Below are 16,140 nucleotides of genomic sequence, written 5' to 3' on the forward strand. Positions count from 1 at the left end.
ACATCTTTTAAACATGTTGAAAGTTTTGTCAAGTAGTTTGTCGTATGTCTGAGAGCAACAGAGCGATAAGCCGCACTGGTAAGACACTGAACTCGCGTATGCCGGTCCACATTGAGGTTTTCTGTGATTTCCATCCAAGTCCTTTGAAAAGGATGCGACCAATTTCCTTAACCATCCTACCCCTACACGAGTTTGTGCTCCGCCACTATTGACTTCGTCATCGACGGACGTTAAGCCCTGATCTTCCATCTCTGTTTCTGACAGCACCATTTCTAAGCAGTCATATGCAGCCGTAACATCCATAGTCTAAGAGTGCAAGAACTTAGATACTGTATTAATACTTTATGCTGGTTTGTACTGAATCTGAAAGAGGTAAGATAATATTTTTAATATCTATTGCGACACTTCATTCGTTACATTTTTTATTCTTACAAATTATTGTCGGGGTCTTAAGAATGCCAATGAATCCCTCTCTAAATGCGTAGATGGCTTATCATTAGCCTCTTAGCTTTTACAGTGTCTTTCAAGGCTAAATTGAAATTGCCATTGGATTCTTTTTTGCAGATACTCTGTCATAGCCTTGGCCGAAACACTGCTTACATCTAGTCGCTTTCATTGTATATATTCACTTTACGGACTTTCGTAACCTAATGGAGATTGATCTTTGACATGGACAAAGGAGATAAATGATAGGCATATCTTAACGTCAGAATGATTTTCTAAACAAATGGTTCAAATGTCTCTGAGCACTATGGGACTTAACATCTGAGGTCATCAGTCCCCTAGAACTTAAAACTACTTAAACCTAACTAACGTAAAGACATCACCCACATCCATGCCCGAGGCAGGATTCGAACCTGCGACCGTAGCGGTCGCGCGGTTCCACACTGAAGCGCCTAGAACCGCTCGGACACACCGTCCGGCTTTTCTAAACAATCTTTCATTATTTTAACATAATGAAAACTACTCTTGACTGATCCATTTTACTAAATTTTCCGATTTTCTTTTCTATTTCATTTTTTCCTATTTCTCCTTTCTTTTAAATTCCAGAAGCATCTTATCCTTGGGAGCGTTTCTACGGGCATCCAAGTCTAGTTACAATCCTCTGTTGGATAGCTTCCTTAATTCTGCAGTGATTAATTTCCGCGTATCCTCTCAGAGCAAACAACATATCCCGACGTGATGCACTTCTCAGCAATGTCTCCACAGTGTCCCATGCCGTTGCTTAGCAACCGTTAGAGACAAGATGTCTGGTCAGCAGCGAGAATGTATCCGTCGCCAGTCAGCAAAATATTAAGAAAACTGTGAAATGCAGTCAGAGTACGGAACAACGACAGCAGTCAGAAGGTAAGCCATCAACAGAACATCAGCGTCAAATTCCTTACGCCTTTCTGTGGGCACACAATAAATTCTCGCGGGCACTTATATTTAATGAATACGGAGAGCTTCGATGTTGCAGTTATATTCCGGATGATTTGATTTTGCAAACTAGTGACCCAAACTGTTTATAAAGGTTTAGCTGAGGCAGTCTGCGCTAAAGGAGTATTAATTTTGTAAACATGTAATTACAGGCAATCACAGTACTACAAATTATACATTCTCCTCAGAAGTTTATGTGGCAACTAAACTTTGTATTTTCTCGTAATAAAGAAGGAAGGGAGAGTAGAGTTTAATGTCCTTTCGACAATGAGGCAATTAAAGACGGAGCACAAGCTCGGATTAGGGACGGATGGGCTAGGAAATCGGCCATGCCCTTTCACAGGAGCCACCGGGCATTTGCCTGAAGCGATTTAGGGAAATCGCGAAAAAGCTCAATCTGTATGACCAGTCATGAATTTGAACCGTCATTCTCTCGAGTGTGAGTCCAGCGCGCTGCCTTGCTCGGTATGCACTGATCGGCCAGAACATTACAACTGCCTACCTCCTTTGGCACGGATAACAGCGGGGACGCGTCAAGGCATGGAAGCAATGAGGTCTTGGCAGGTCGCTGGAGCGAGTTGGCACCAAATCTGCAGGCATGTCACCTGATTCCCGTAAATTCCACGGAATGGCTTATGAGCTCTAACGCCACATTCAATCACATCACAGATGTGTTCGATCGGGTTCAGATATGGCGAGTTTGGGGGGGGGGGCGGGGGGGGGGGGGGGGGCAGGACATCAACTGAAACTCACCACTGCGTTCCTCGAACCACTCCATCACACCCCTGGCTTTGCACCATGGCGTATTATCTTGTTGAAAAATGCCACTGCCGTCGGGAAATATGATCGTCATGAAGGGGTGTACATGGTCTGGAACCAGTGTGCGGTACTCCTTGGGCGTCATTGTGCCTTGCACGAGCTCCATTGAACCAATGGATGTTCACGTGTATGTTCCCCAGGGCATAGTGGACCAGCTATCAACTTGTCTCTGTCCCGCAGTATAGGTATCAAGGAGCTGTTCCCCTGGAAGACGACGGATTCGCTCCCTCCCATCACCACTACCACCGGCATGATGAAGAAGGTAGCAGGATTCATCATACCATGCAACACTGTACCATTGCGCCAACGCCCAACGTCCCCATTTCAGTCGTTGCAGTCGATGTCATGGTGTTAACATTGGGACACACACTGGAGATCGACTGCGGAAGACCAGCGTTAGGACTGTTTGGTGGACTGCGTGTGTTCAGGCACATTTTTACTCTGCCCATCATTAAAGTCTGACGTTAGTTCCGCCACAGTTCCCCGCCTCTTCTGTTTACCAGTCTGCCCAGCCTACGACGTCAGATATATAGATATATAGTGTATAGCCACCCAACCCCACGACGTCTGGACATGGTTTCACCTTGGTTTCGCCACATGTTGAAGACACTCACCACAGCTCTCCCCGAAAACCCGACAAATCGTGCAGTTTTCGAAATGGTCGTGCCAAGCCTCCAGGCCGTCACAATCCGACCTCGGTAAAACTCTGACAGATTGCGCATCTTCTCCATTCTACATACGGACGGCATGCTCACTGATACTACATGCTCCATGCGTGTGTCTGACTACCAGTCATTCCTTGCCAGGTAATGCTGTTATCGCCTGGATGGGCTTATATCGATACTAAGTCGGTGGTCATTATGTTCTGGCTGATCAGTGTATATACACCCTTATGGACATTGTTCGACAAGTCATGAGTTCACGGTGATGGCCTGAAACTCAGGTTTCCCTTACACATATCGTAAGAAATAATATATTTTTATAAGATTTTCTGATGATTGTAGATGGATTTCGAACATGAAGCTGTATTTTTGTTAGGAAATTAACTCACCTTTTTAAGTCATAGGTCCATTGCTAACAGAATGATATTCGATTTAAAATTGTTGTTTCTGCGGTAATTTCCAAGAACACTTTGGCATCAAAGTCGCACCCTCACTGCATGCTAACGCCTGACTGTCGATGAACACTAAGTAAGTGAATCAATGTTTTTTAATTAAATCATTGGAGAAGGTAGTTGGATCAGTGCGCGACTTCGATACCCAAGGTTTTTTGTATGTGTGAATTCCTAAAGGACCAAACTGCTGAGGTCATCGGTGGTTTTTCTTTTTAATTGCTGTTTCTACTTATGTGCAGTCAAATAATGAGTCAACTTTCGTCTTCGTACAGCGCAGTTCGTACCCTGATTAGCGGTACAATGTACTCACATTTACTTGACTTCTCATCTCCTTAGAATTTTTAGAGATCGCTGGAATTCAAACAGCTAGTAGGTACATTCCTCTTACATTCAAAAATACATTTTACTTAGGATCCATGTATCTTATCATTATAAAAATGATACAGGATTTGTCATACATTGCCTTACATAGAAAATACGACATGAAAAGATTTACAATTAGATATCCATAAATAAAATATTATTACATATAACATGAAACCATATGCATAAAAACATTCATAATATGCTAAATTAGAATAACAGATGAATACAATTTAGTATACAATGAGCATTTTGGGCCATTATGATGAAGGAAATAAGCTACTGTATATTCAATGCTGATGATTTAATTATTCCTTGACACTATAAAAACTCTTGCTAATTAACATTTTAAGTTCTTTTTTGAATATTTAGAATTTTGGTACACTTTTAATTTCCGTTGGTAGTGCACTAAATAAGATTTTTGGCTGATAAAGAACTCTTTTTTTGATAGATAGCTTTTGTGTGACTTTCTCTATGAAGGTCATCTATATTTCTCGTTTTGTAGTTATGAACTTGACTGTTTAACAAAGATTGTTCCTAGTGTGCCTTCATAAAACATATACTTTCATAAATATAGATAACTTTTTTACATGATTCTCTGTGTGTCATACCTCTGATTATCCTTATTGCCCTCTTTTGAAGCACAAACGAGTGTTTGGCCAAACTGGTATTGCCCCAAAATATGATACCATATCTTAGACTGCTATGTATGAGTGCAAAGTATGAACATAACACCGCATCAACACTACAAGAATTTTTTAATATTCTAAGAACATAACAATACTGACTTAGTTTTTTGTGTAACATTTCGGTGTCTTTCTCTCGCATTAAATATTCATCTAGTCATAATTCCAAAACTTTAGTGAGGGGGGAGGGTGGGTGGGTTTCTTCTATCTTACACTGCCCAAGTTCTACAGCTAGGTCAGATTTTTCTTTGTTATATGACCGAAGTTCATCCAAACTGTTTTTTTTTGTCATTAACAAATAATTTGTTGTTTGTAAACCATATGTTTGCTTCTTCTGTGGCTACTGTGACTCTCTCCTGTAGGTCAGTTTCATTCATAGCTTTGACAAACAAACTGGTGTCGTCAGCAAACAATACTGCATCTGCTGTTGATATGCGGCTTGGCAAATCATTTATAAATATTAAGAACACCAATGGCCCCAGTACAGAGCCCTGCAGCAGACCATACCTGACTCTTTGGTATGCTGATGAGTAGACTTTACCCACATGCCTTATCTCTGCATTCTGATACCTATTAGAAAGATGGGATTTCAACCAATCATGTGCTACTCCACGGACCCCGTAACAATATAGTTTCCTGAGCAGTAAATTATGGTCAATGACATCAAAATCCTTAGACAGGTCCAAAAACAGGGCATGGTTTAATTCATTTTTGTCTAGATTATTTATGAACTGCTGTGTCAGTTGATCTATTTTTCTTAAAACCGTTTTACCCATTAACTAGAATTTGATTTTTATTAAGAAAATGAGACAGTCTTTCATGCATTACCTTTTCAATTACTTTTTAAAATCCAGATAACAGTGATATACGCCGGTAATTGATAACATCAAACTGGTCACCCTTCTTGTAAATAGGCTTGACAATCGATTTCCTTAGTTTTTCTGGGAAGACTCCTGTGCTAAATGACAGGTTAATCATGTCAGCAAGTGGGGAATCTATGTATCTTACACTCTTCTTTATTACTTTGTCTGGTATCCCATTACAGCCACAAGTCATTTTATTTTTTAGCTGATTTAAGGCATTTTGTACCTCTAATGCAGTAACAGGGTATAGAAACATGGTTTTATCATTCATTGGTAGTTTTGCTCTGGAGCTTAAATCCTTGAATTAGTTTTGTTGCGATATTTGTGTAATGTGTGTTGAATATGTTGGTTATCTGTAGTGGGTCCTCAACTGTTTTCCCTTCACTTTTAATTTTTTGCATGCCAACCTTGGTCTTTTTTCAGCCAACGCAAGTTTCAGACGATCCAACAATGAAGCATGATAGGGTCCACTTATAGTTCTCCCTTTTTCCAAGTAATCTACGAGAATTATTCCTTGGGAATCTAAAAAAACACTGACCATCACCATAACAGCTCACAACATGGTCTTTACCTTCTTTGGTGCACTTTCACCACACTTTGTCTGTTGTTGTGACTACCGTTTTGACTGTGCTGTGTAATGATGGATCCAGGTTTCATCAACAGTTACAAATCGGCGCTAAAAGTCTTGCAGATTGCGATTAAACATCGCCAGATACTGTGCTGAAATGTTGTGCCGGATGCGCTTTTGGTCGACTTCGAGCAATGGCGGCACCCGCCTCACATACAGCTTCTTCATAGCAAATTCTCCGTGCAGGATATTATGCACTCGCTCTGTTGAGATGACTACGGTGTCAGCAATTTCACGATTTTTTATATGGTGGATTTTGTCAATGATTTTCTTTGTGGTGACCTCAACTGGACGGCCGGAATGTGCTTCGTCCTCGGTACTTCTCCCAACGCGTTTAAATTCATTAATCCAAAATTAAATGGTCTTCAATGATATTGCAGAGTCCGCTTGAACTTCATCCAGTTCTGTTCTGATTTGTGCAGCAGTCCAACTCTTCGAATGAAATTTACCAGACTAGAGAAATTGACCGACTACAAATAGAAATTACATCATTCGAAGTTTCATTGCTCCTTCACTTATTATTGATTTTATGTGATCATTTCAGTTTTCATCACTTAGCCGGATGTCTTGTTAGCGTAAACAATATGATGCGGTTGTGTTCAGAGCCATACTATCCTTATTTCACATTTTGCTCTGAGTTATGTGTATTGTGTTATATTTATTTAATTCAGGGTGAGATGATAACAAACGTATGCGGGAACATAACTATTCTCTCGTTTCTACCTACCTTATCTAACGTAGCAACTACATTTCCAACTATTGTATGAATGTTTCCCCCTCTGCTTTTACTTTTTCTTTCTTTTTTTTTTTTTACTTAAATCACAATAATAATGCAAAAGTCTTCGCCTAGATTTAAAAACAAGAGATCACGCCACCCAAGCCATGGCATGAAACACGGTTTTCTCTATTTTCTATCGCAGACGACAGACTGACCAACTCAGACGGTTGTCAAGAATGAGCTGTATACTGTACATTGATGAGTTTTTATACGATACTTCGAATAATCAAGGTTACCAACCATGAAGACGTAACGAAAATGTTCCATTCTTTCATGGAAATTTACCAGACTAGAGAAATTGACCGACTACAAATAGAAATTACATCATTCGAAGTTTCATTGCTCCTTCACTTATTATTGATTTTATGTGATCATTTCACTTTTCATCACTTAGCCGGATGTCTTGTTAGCGTAAACAATATGATGCGGTTGTGTTCAGAGCCATACTATCCTTATTTCACATTTTGCTCTGAGTTATGTGTATTGTGTTATATTTATTTAATTCAGGGTGAGATGATAACAAACGTATGCGGGAACATAACTATTCTCTCGTTTCTACCTACCTTATCTAACGTAGCAACTACATTTCCAACTATTGTATGAATGTTTCCCCCTCTGCTTTTACTTTTTCTTTCTTTTTTTTTTTTTTTACTTAAATCACAATAATAATGCAAAAGTCTTCGCCTAGATTTAAAAACAAGAGATCACGCCACCCAAGCCATGGCGTGATTAAATTATTTATTTCCTAACTCCATGCCGTCTAATTACAACATTCATGTCAGGGGCACCGGAAAATTATCACTAAAATGAACTGAAAATATCGATGAAATGACGTAAGAAGGTATAAGAGGGCGTGCTAAAAAATTAAAGCCTCCGAATTTTTAATGTGAAAACACTTTTTAAATAAAACAAATCTTACTAAGATTATACATCTTTATTCTGTGTGTAAAACTTTACGGTGGTTGGAACTGAAGTTTCAAAAAGGCCGATTTCTTTTTAAAAAATCGCTTTGTTTTCTGTAAGAAATAATATTCTTTGGCTATGCATGAAAATTGTTGAATAACCGTCGAAGAGTCACTACAGAGTTTCTCGATAGTGTGGCAACTTCTGTTGTCGGACAACAGCTCCAATTTGACATTTTCTTTTAGTGTCAAGAACGAATCTAAAAATCTGGCACACAAATATCGATGTCCACAAATGGACGTTGGATTTCGTAAAATATCAATCCAAAGCATCGACATTTTTTTGTTTCTATATCTATACCATGTACAAGTTAACACCACCTGGTGATGCGACAATGACACTAAGTAAAGGAACCTTCGATGTGTTTTCATCATGTACACATACATTCTTGGGCAACATCGTTGTGTTTTTTCCTAGACGTGCCTGCATTGTTCGTTCTTGGCAACATTAATAAACGAAATGTATCGTAATTGCACGTTAAACACAAACATGTAAAAAATGAAATAAAACCATAAAAATGACATCATAGTTCCGAAAGTAAGTACTTATATGACAAAATATGCAGCTCATAAAGAAAGAAAGAGTACCGTACACATCACCCAACTCCAGGAATTACTAACAAGCTATAATAAAATGAAATGAAGCTGCTGATCGGCTGAGTGACGATTTGCATGTGTACCAGGTCCCATTAAGGCCTTTCATCTTAGAAATGTTATAAAGTCATCCTCCCAGTTCCCATTTCTTTATGAATCTGAAATGGCTACTAGTGTAACAAAACAGTTGCATGGCAACTGCATTTCAGCACATCATTGTTGTGTTTCTTCCAATTCAATTTCTCATTAATGCACACACCCACAAATTTCAAGTATTCTGCCTTAGCAATAGACTTCTTTTCATAGTCTATGTGAATCAATGGTGTTAAGCCATTTATTGTACAGAATTGTATAAACTGTGTTTTCTCAAAATTTACTGAGAGTCTATTTGCAGAGAACCACGCTTAATAATTTCCGGAAAGACATTATTTACAATTTCCTCACCTGATTCTAACTTGTTGGGTGTGATTACTATACTTTATCATTAGCAAAAAGAACTGACTTTGCATCTTCATGAATACAGAGTGGCAAGTCGTTAATGTATATTAAGAACAATGTGGGACCCAAGACTGAAACCCTGTGGGATACTATTGTTGATACCGCACCAGTTAGAGGACTCTGCTGATTTTTGCAGACTATCTGTACTGTTAATTTCAATCTTCTGCATTCTTCCAGTGAAGTATGAACTAAACCATTTATACACTGTCCCACTCATACCCCAATACTTAAGCTTATCCAGAAGAATTTCATGATTCACACAATTAAAAGCCTTTGAGAGATCACTAGAATATCCCAATGGGTGAAGTTAGGTTATTCAGCCCATTTTATATTTGCTCAGTGAAAGCATATATAGCATTTTCTGTTGCAAAGCCTTACTGAAAACCAAATTGACATTTTGTTAGTACTTCATTTTTACAAATATGTGATGCTCCTCTTGAATACACTACTTTTTCAAGAATTTTGGATAAAGCTATCAGAACTATGATTGGGCGGTAATTGATAGAATCAGACCTATCCCCTTTTTTATGTGATGGTTTAACAATAGTGTATTTCAGTCTATCTGGAAAAATGTCCTGTTTCAGTGAGCTACTACATATGTAGCTGAGAATCCTACTTATTTGTTGGGAACAAGCTTTTAGCACTCTGGTGGAAATGCCAATTCCATGTGAGCTTTTACTTTTAAGTGAATTTATTATTTTCCTAATTTCAATAGGAGAGGTGGGTTGAATTTCAATTTTATCAAATTGCATAATTACCGCCTCTTCCATATACTGCCATGCATTTTCTAATGAATAGCTGGATCCTATTTTCTCTATAAAACTTAAAAAATGATTATTAAAAATGTTTTCTACTTCCGACTTCTTGTTAACATACATTTCATTGAGTTTAATAGAAATACAGTCTTCCTGTGCTCTTGCCCTGTTTCCTTTTAATAATATTTTTAATAATATTCCAAATTGTTTTAATTTTATTATCAGATGTGCTAATCTCAGACATAAGGTAAATACTTCTGGACTTTTTAATAACTTTTCTTACTACAGTGCAGTAGTTTTTATAATGTTTCACTGTTTTGGGATCATTACTCCTCCTAGCTATAAGATACATTTCCATTTTCTGTTTACAAGATATTTTATCACTTTAGTAAGCCACGGCTTTTTGCATGGTTTCTTACAATCATACTTCACTGTTTTCTTGGGGAAACTGTTTTCAAATATAATCACAAAGGTATCATGAAATAGGTTAAATTGTTAGCATCATGTTCCCTGTACACCTCATCCCAGTCTGACTGTTGCAAACTTTCCCTAAAATTTTGAATTGTTAAATCGTTAACTGAACACACTATTTTGGAGGACTGTTTTGCATTACTGTATGGAGCTATGTCATATAGTCTAACTAGCTGTGCATCATGATCAGACAGACCATTCTGAACAGGAAAAGTTTTTATTTGATGATCTTGGTCTACGAAAACATTATCTATCAGTGTGCTGCTTTCCTGTACCACCCAAGTAGGAAAATCAATAACTGATGTCAAATGAAAGAACCAAGTAATACTTCATTGTCAAGCTTTCTATCGGACTCTTTCAAAAACTCTGCATCGAAATCCCCACAAACAATAATTTGCTTTCTTCTGTCTGACAGATAGCACAACAAATTATCAAAGTTTTTCAAAAATAGTTGAAAATTTCCCAACGGGGATCTACACATGGCAACAGTTATAGTAGTGACATTATTTAGTTTAAGCTCACATGCTCATGCTTCTGTATGTTGCTCCACGCAAAATTTTTTAGTTTCCAAGTTTATCAAACTATGACAATAATTTGCTTTCTTCTGTCTGACAGATAGCACAACAAATTATCAAAGTTTTTCAAAAATAGTTGAAAATTTCCCAACGGGGATCTACACATGGCAACAGTTATAGTAGTGACATTATTTAGTTTAAGCTCACACGCTCATGCTTCTGTATGTTGCTCCACGCAAAATTTTTTAGTTTCCAAGTTTATCAAACTATGACAGATTTTAACATATATGGCAACTTGTCCTCTCTCCATAGTGTCTCTACTTACATGTGCTGAAAGCTTATATTCACCTACATTTACCACTTCCATACCTGTGACTATATGATGTTCAGACAGGCAGAGTACACCTGTTCCACCCTCAGTTTCTAAATCTCCTAACCAAACAAGAAGCTCATTTACTTTAGTTTTTAATCCCTTGATATTCTAATGCAACATACTAACATTATTTTTACTGTGCTTTTATGTGAATTTTGTGACATACTAAAATCATTTGTCACTTTACTGTTATGAGAATCTTGTGATATGTTAACATCTCTAGTACCTGTCTAACTGAACTTCTCATTAAGCTTGATTTCAATCAATGTTGGACGATTGGATACTGATCTTAGCCTAAAAAAGTACTCCCATGAGTACTCCCCCTCTCTTAAAGATTTTGCTGTTATCCCAACAAGTTAACCCTTCTATTTTCTATTGAGATGCAGGTCATGTCTTGTGAAGTCCCACATACCAATACCATCAACAGGAACCAAACCTATGCCTGACAAAGTAGCCACCCTAAGCAGCTGATCTACCTCCATATTGACCCTCCTGACAGAGCTGTTCAATTGGGGCCGATTATACCGCATGAAAGCAGGAACCAAGCCAACATTTGTATGGTTCATTGCGGATGCTATTTTTACCAGGTCACACTCAATATTGAAGACCTGATCCCTAACAATACAGTTTCCTGCACCACTCACTACCATAACATGATCCTGCTTTGTAAAATCCTTGCACAATGATCCTACATCCTCTATCACTTGGCTAAGACATCCACTGGGCTTGAAAATACTTGTGATCTGATACCTGTCACCTAATTTTTCCTGCAACAACTAACCCACACCTCTCCCATGGCTACTACCTAACAACAAAGGTTTCCTCCTACTTTCTACTTTTTTTGCAACAGTTGGTTTCCTAGTGAAAGTCTGTTGAGTGCTGAATACACATACATCTACTTGAGACCCTTCCTTAATTGACTGAGGTAGCAAGGCAAATCTATTATTTGTGTCAATGATGAAACTGTCAGATACTGTTCTCTTTCTCTGGCCCCCGTTCCTTGCTACCACTTTCCACCTATCTTCACCCTTCTCACCCCTTAACCTCATCAGTTCCTTCCTAGCACTATCCATTTCAGCCTGAAGGGCTCTAATCTTCCCTTCCTGTTCCGCTATTTTCCTATCCCTTGAACATAATCTGCAATACCATGGAAGAGGACCATTTACTTCCCCAATTCCCATGCCACTACGTTCACCCTAATGTAACCATCTGCCACAACAGCAGCACAGAACCCCAAAACTGACTTTCCTACGGCAGCTCAAACACTTCTCACTCAAGGTTGTTTACAATATTTTTACAAAATTTATCTAGGCAATAACAGTAATATTCTATTAACTACAGATCACAAGAGTCACTAAAGTCATGTGGAATGCTAATATACGTGTATACTATTAATACAGTAATGTAATGCAGTTAAATTAATGTTAGAAATCAAAACTTGTATACCCAAAAAATTAAGCCTAAGATCATGTATGCGCAATACATACCTTACACGTTTTGAAAGGAAATAAAAGATAGAACTTAAAAACTTTAATTCCCCAAGTAGATATGGCACTACTAAATATATGTGTAATGAAAATAACCTAAATTCTTCACTTAATACTTAAAGAAATGTCTTATGTTTGTATGTAAATCTACGTCTAAAGTATGCAGAAACTGGCCCTTAGGTTATGTTTATGTTTTTTTTTCGAGAAATACTTTGAAATGAGTGAAACCTTCAATAGATAATACAAAACAGACTCTAATTAACTTAGTTGTGGTTTAACATTAACTTAATTGACAGTTATTATAGAATTAATTACTTATCTTCATGAGCTTAATATTCAAGAATGTGTGATCTGTGCCAGTGCTTTCAAAATTCAAGTAATGGTTAACACCGTCACATTTGAGCATGAACGTCTCTATAATGCGCCGCAATGAATCTCAACTGATCAATACGGCAGTGTTGCCGTCAGTGAATGAAGTTCTCTCTCACAATTTTTCAGTCAATAATGAGTTGTAAGTGAGCAGTGGGGCCCAATGTGGTTTTCATAGAGCTATAAAAGCATAGCAAATAGAAGGACAAAATAAATGATATTCCTAAGTGTTTTGTATCTCATAACCATATGGTTATGACCTGTGTCATTTTGAGGCATGGTGCAATTGTCGTGGGGCTGAATGACCACACTATCTACTTCTGTCGAGGCCAGCCGTACATCTTAAATGTTGTTATTCTTGGGAGTCAACCAATTCACCTTCACACTGAAATGCTGTGGCTTGTCGATGGACCACATCTCAGTGATACTTAACATGGACATCAAAATAATCTCACAGCCCAACAGTTGTTGCCATCTCCAAGGAATCAACTGGAAACATTCCCAAACCCAGATATTAGACAAGCTTGAGGGCACAATGAATCCAGGCAGTGTGGGTGTCAACAAGGTGCTGACCCCCCTTATGTGACAGGTGCTGTGAGTGACAGATACAGTCATGTACAAGAGCCTGCAAAAGCTGCACTTGCAGCAGCTAACACCAACATTCTAGAGGGCTATTAAGGTGTAAAACTGGCTCTTCTGCAAATGGCAACTCATCATCCATCGACAAAATGACTTTTAAATCAGCTGTAACAAGATGTCAAGGTAGCCACAGATGAGTCTTGAACCCAAGATTGGGTGGACAATATTGCCACATTCAGTATCAAGGATGAAAACACTGTGGCCAAACAGTTCCTTCATCATTTTTGGCTAACCCCACTGCTGAAAATGTGACAAGACGTCATCTGTGAGCCAGATGCCAGTGCCTTGGCAGATACATTTGCAGCCATTTTATGCCTGTGAAGACCCTGTCGACAAGAAGCACATCTTCCTGGGGTGGACTGGTTCCTGACAGCCAAGACAGAGGACAAGATTGAGCCAGTCACAGGGGAGGAGATGATCAGCATTTAAATGTGAAGAAATATGGAGATTAGATTAGATTTACTTTCATTCCAATTGATCCGTAGTGAGGAGGTCCTCCAGGATGTGGAACATGTCAGAAAAACAACAATACATGACAAATATTTACAACTAAAACAAATAAGCTAATGTACCATTCCACAGGTCCCAAGTGGAATGATCGTCATTTTTTAATGAACACTAAGAGCCATTTTACAAATACTAATGCACTGAATTTAAAATAAAAAAGTTTTTATTTATTTATAAGGTAATACAACTACTGTAATACTTATTTACAATGAACACATTACTGCACTGAAATGGTGCAGAAGTTAGATTATACTAGCACACACACACACACACACACACACACACACACACACACACACACACACACACACACACACACACACATTTTCAATGAACACATTACTGCACTGAAATTGTGCAGAAGTTATGTTGTGCTCATATACAAATCAGTTGGTTTTACTAAGAAATTCATCAATGGGGTAGAAGGAGTTGGCCACCAATAAATCCTTTAGGCTTCTCTTAAACTGAATTTCATTGGTTGTTAAGCTTTTTATGGCTGCTGGCAAGTTATTGAAAATGTGTGTTCCTGAATAATGCACACCTTTTTGTACAAGACTAAGTGACTTTAAATCCTTGTGAAGATTATTCTTATTTCTAGTATTGATTCCATGAATTGAGCTGTTGGTGTGAAAAAGTGATATATTTTTAATGACAAATTTCATTAAGGAATAAATATATTGGGAAGCAGTAGTTAGTATCCCTAGTTCCCTAAACAGGCTTCTGCAAGATGTTCTTGAGTTCACATCACATATAACTCTCACTGCATGTTTTTGTGCCCGGAAAACGTTAGCTTGGCTTGATGAATTACCCCAAAAAATAATCCCATATGACATTATGGAATGAAAGTAAGCATAGTATGCCAGCTTTTTCATTTTTATATCCCCTATGTCTGACAAAATTCGCATTGCAAACAGAGATTTGTTAAGACGCTTCAGCAGTTCTGTGGTGTGCTCCTCCCAGTTGAATTTATTATCAAGCTGTAATCGCAAGAATTTAACACTGTCCACTTCTTCTATCTTCTTGTCATCGTATGTTAGACATATACTCTTGGGACACCCCTTACAAGTTCTGAACTGCATGTAGTGTGTTTTTTCAAAGTTTAGTGACAAAGAATTGGCTAGGAACCAGTGATTAATGTCCACAAATATTTTATTGGCTGATCTTTCTAAGACTACACTTGATTTGCTATTTATTGCAATGTTTGTATCATCGGCAAACAAAACATACTTGGCATCTGGTAATGTTACTGATGAAAGGTCATTGATATACACAAGAAAAAGTAAGGGCCCTAAAATGGAACCTTGTGGTACCCCACATGTAATTAGTTCCCATGTAAATAGACTCTGCAATGTACTGCTGAAGCAACTGCTACTGAGTTCACATCACATCCTGACAGCCATCTTACTGTGATGTGCAGTCTGGCAACTGACCCTCTCTGTAGAAACGCGAAACTTGTAACTACACTGAAGAACGATAAGGATCTTTGGCTGTCACAGAACTATCAGCTGATCAAACTGCTTTATTCCTGCTTGAAAGTTTTCAAGAGGATCTAAATGAAGTGAGTGCTCAAACATGTCATTGCATAATGCCTAGTACCAGACGCGCAGTTTGGTTTCTGGAGAAGGCTCTCTACATCTCATCAGCTGCTGCAGTTGGTGAAACAGCAGCACTGTGAGTATCTTAAGATGATGCCTAGTTCTGTCTGGGGCATTTGTTTCTGTGTGGCACACTGGCCTCACATACAAAGTTCTTGGCCATCAGTAATGATGTCACACAGTTTCCTGCTCCTCTCCTACCTGTTCAAAAATATCCTTCCATTTTCATGGTACTGATGGCATGTCAATGGAACAGTCAATATGTGCGTTAGTGCCAGGGGGTTAGTGTTCATACCTATGCTGTACTCATTGTACACTTCTGATGTACAGTAGAAGTTCTGATGATCGGTTCTGTTCACACATAGTATAAATACCTGGATGCTAGGAAAAGTTGAAGATTAGGGCTTAATGATATATCAGCGACAAGGTTGTTAAAGGTGAAGTGCTAGCTTGAGTTGGATAAGGATGAAGCAGAAATTTGACTGTGGCCTTTTCAATTTACACAGGTTCCTTAAGTGGTTTAGAGAAACTGATGAAATGTGGGATCTAGGTGATCAGTTGGGACTTTACGCACCACTCGTACAGAATGCAAGCCTGATACCTTACCACTACATCATCTCAAATGGGTCAAATGGCTCTGAGCACTATGGGACTTAACTTCTGAGGTCATCAGTCCCCTAGAACTTAGAACTACTTAAACCTAAC

General features: G+C 38.4%; 1 protein-coding gene across 3 annotated transcripts in view; it reads right to left on the minus strand.

Moving 5' to 3' along the window:
- The window catches only part of LOC126236240 (ATP-binding cassette sub-family C member 4-like), a 352,061-nt gene that overhangs the window by 42,744 nt on the left and 293,177 nt on the right, over nucleotides 1–16,140 (minus strand). The window lies entirely within an intron of this gene.

The sequence above is a fragment of the Schistocerca nitens genome, chromosome 2 (genome assembly GCF_023898315.1).
Source record: "Schistocerca nitens isolate TAMUIC-IGC-003100 chromosome 2, iqSchNite1.1, whole genome shotgun sequence".
Classification (NCBI taxonomy): Eukaryota; Metazoa; Arthropoda; class Insecta; order Orthoptera; family Acrididae; genus Schistocerca; species Schistocerca nitens.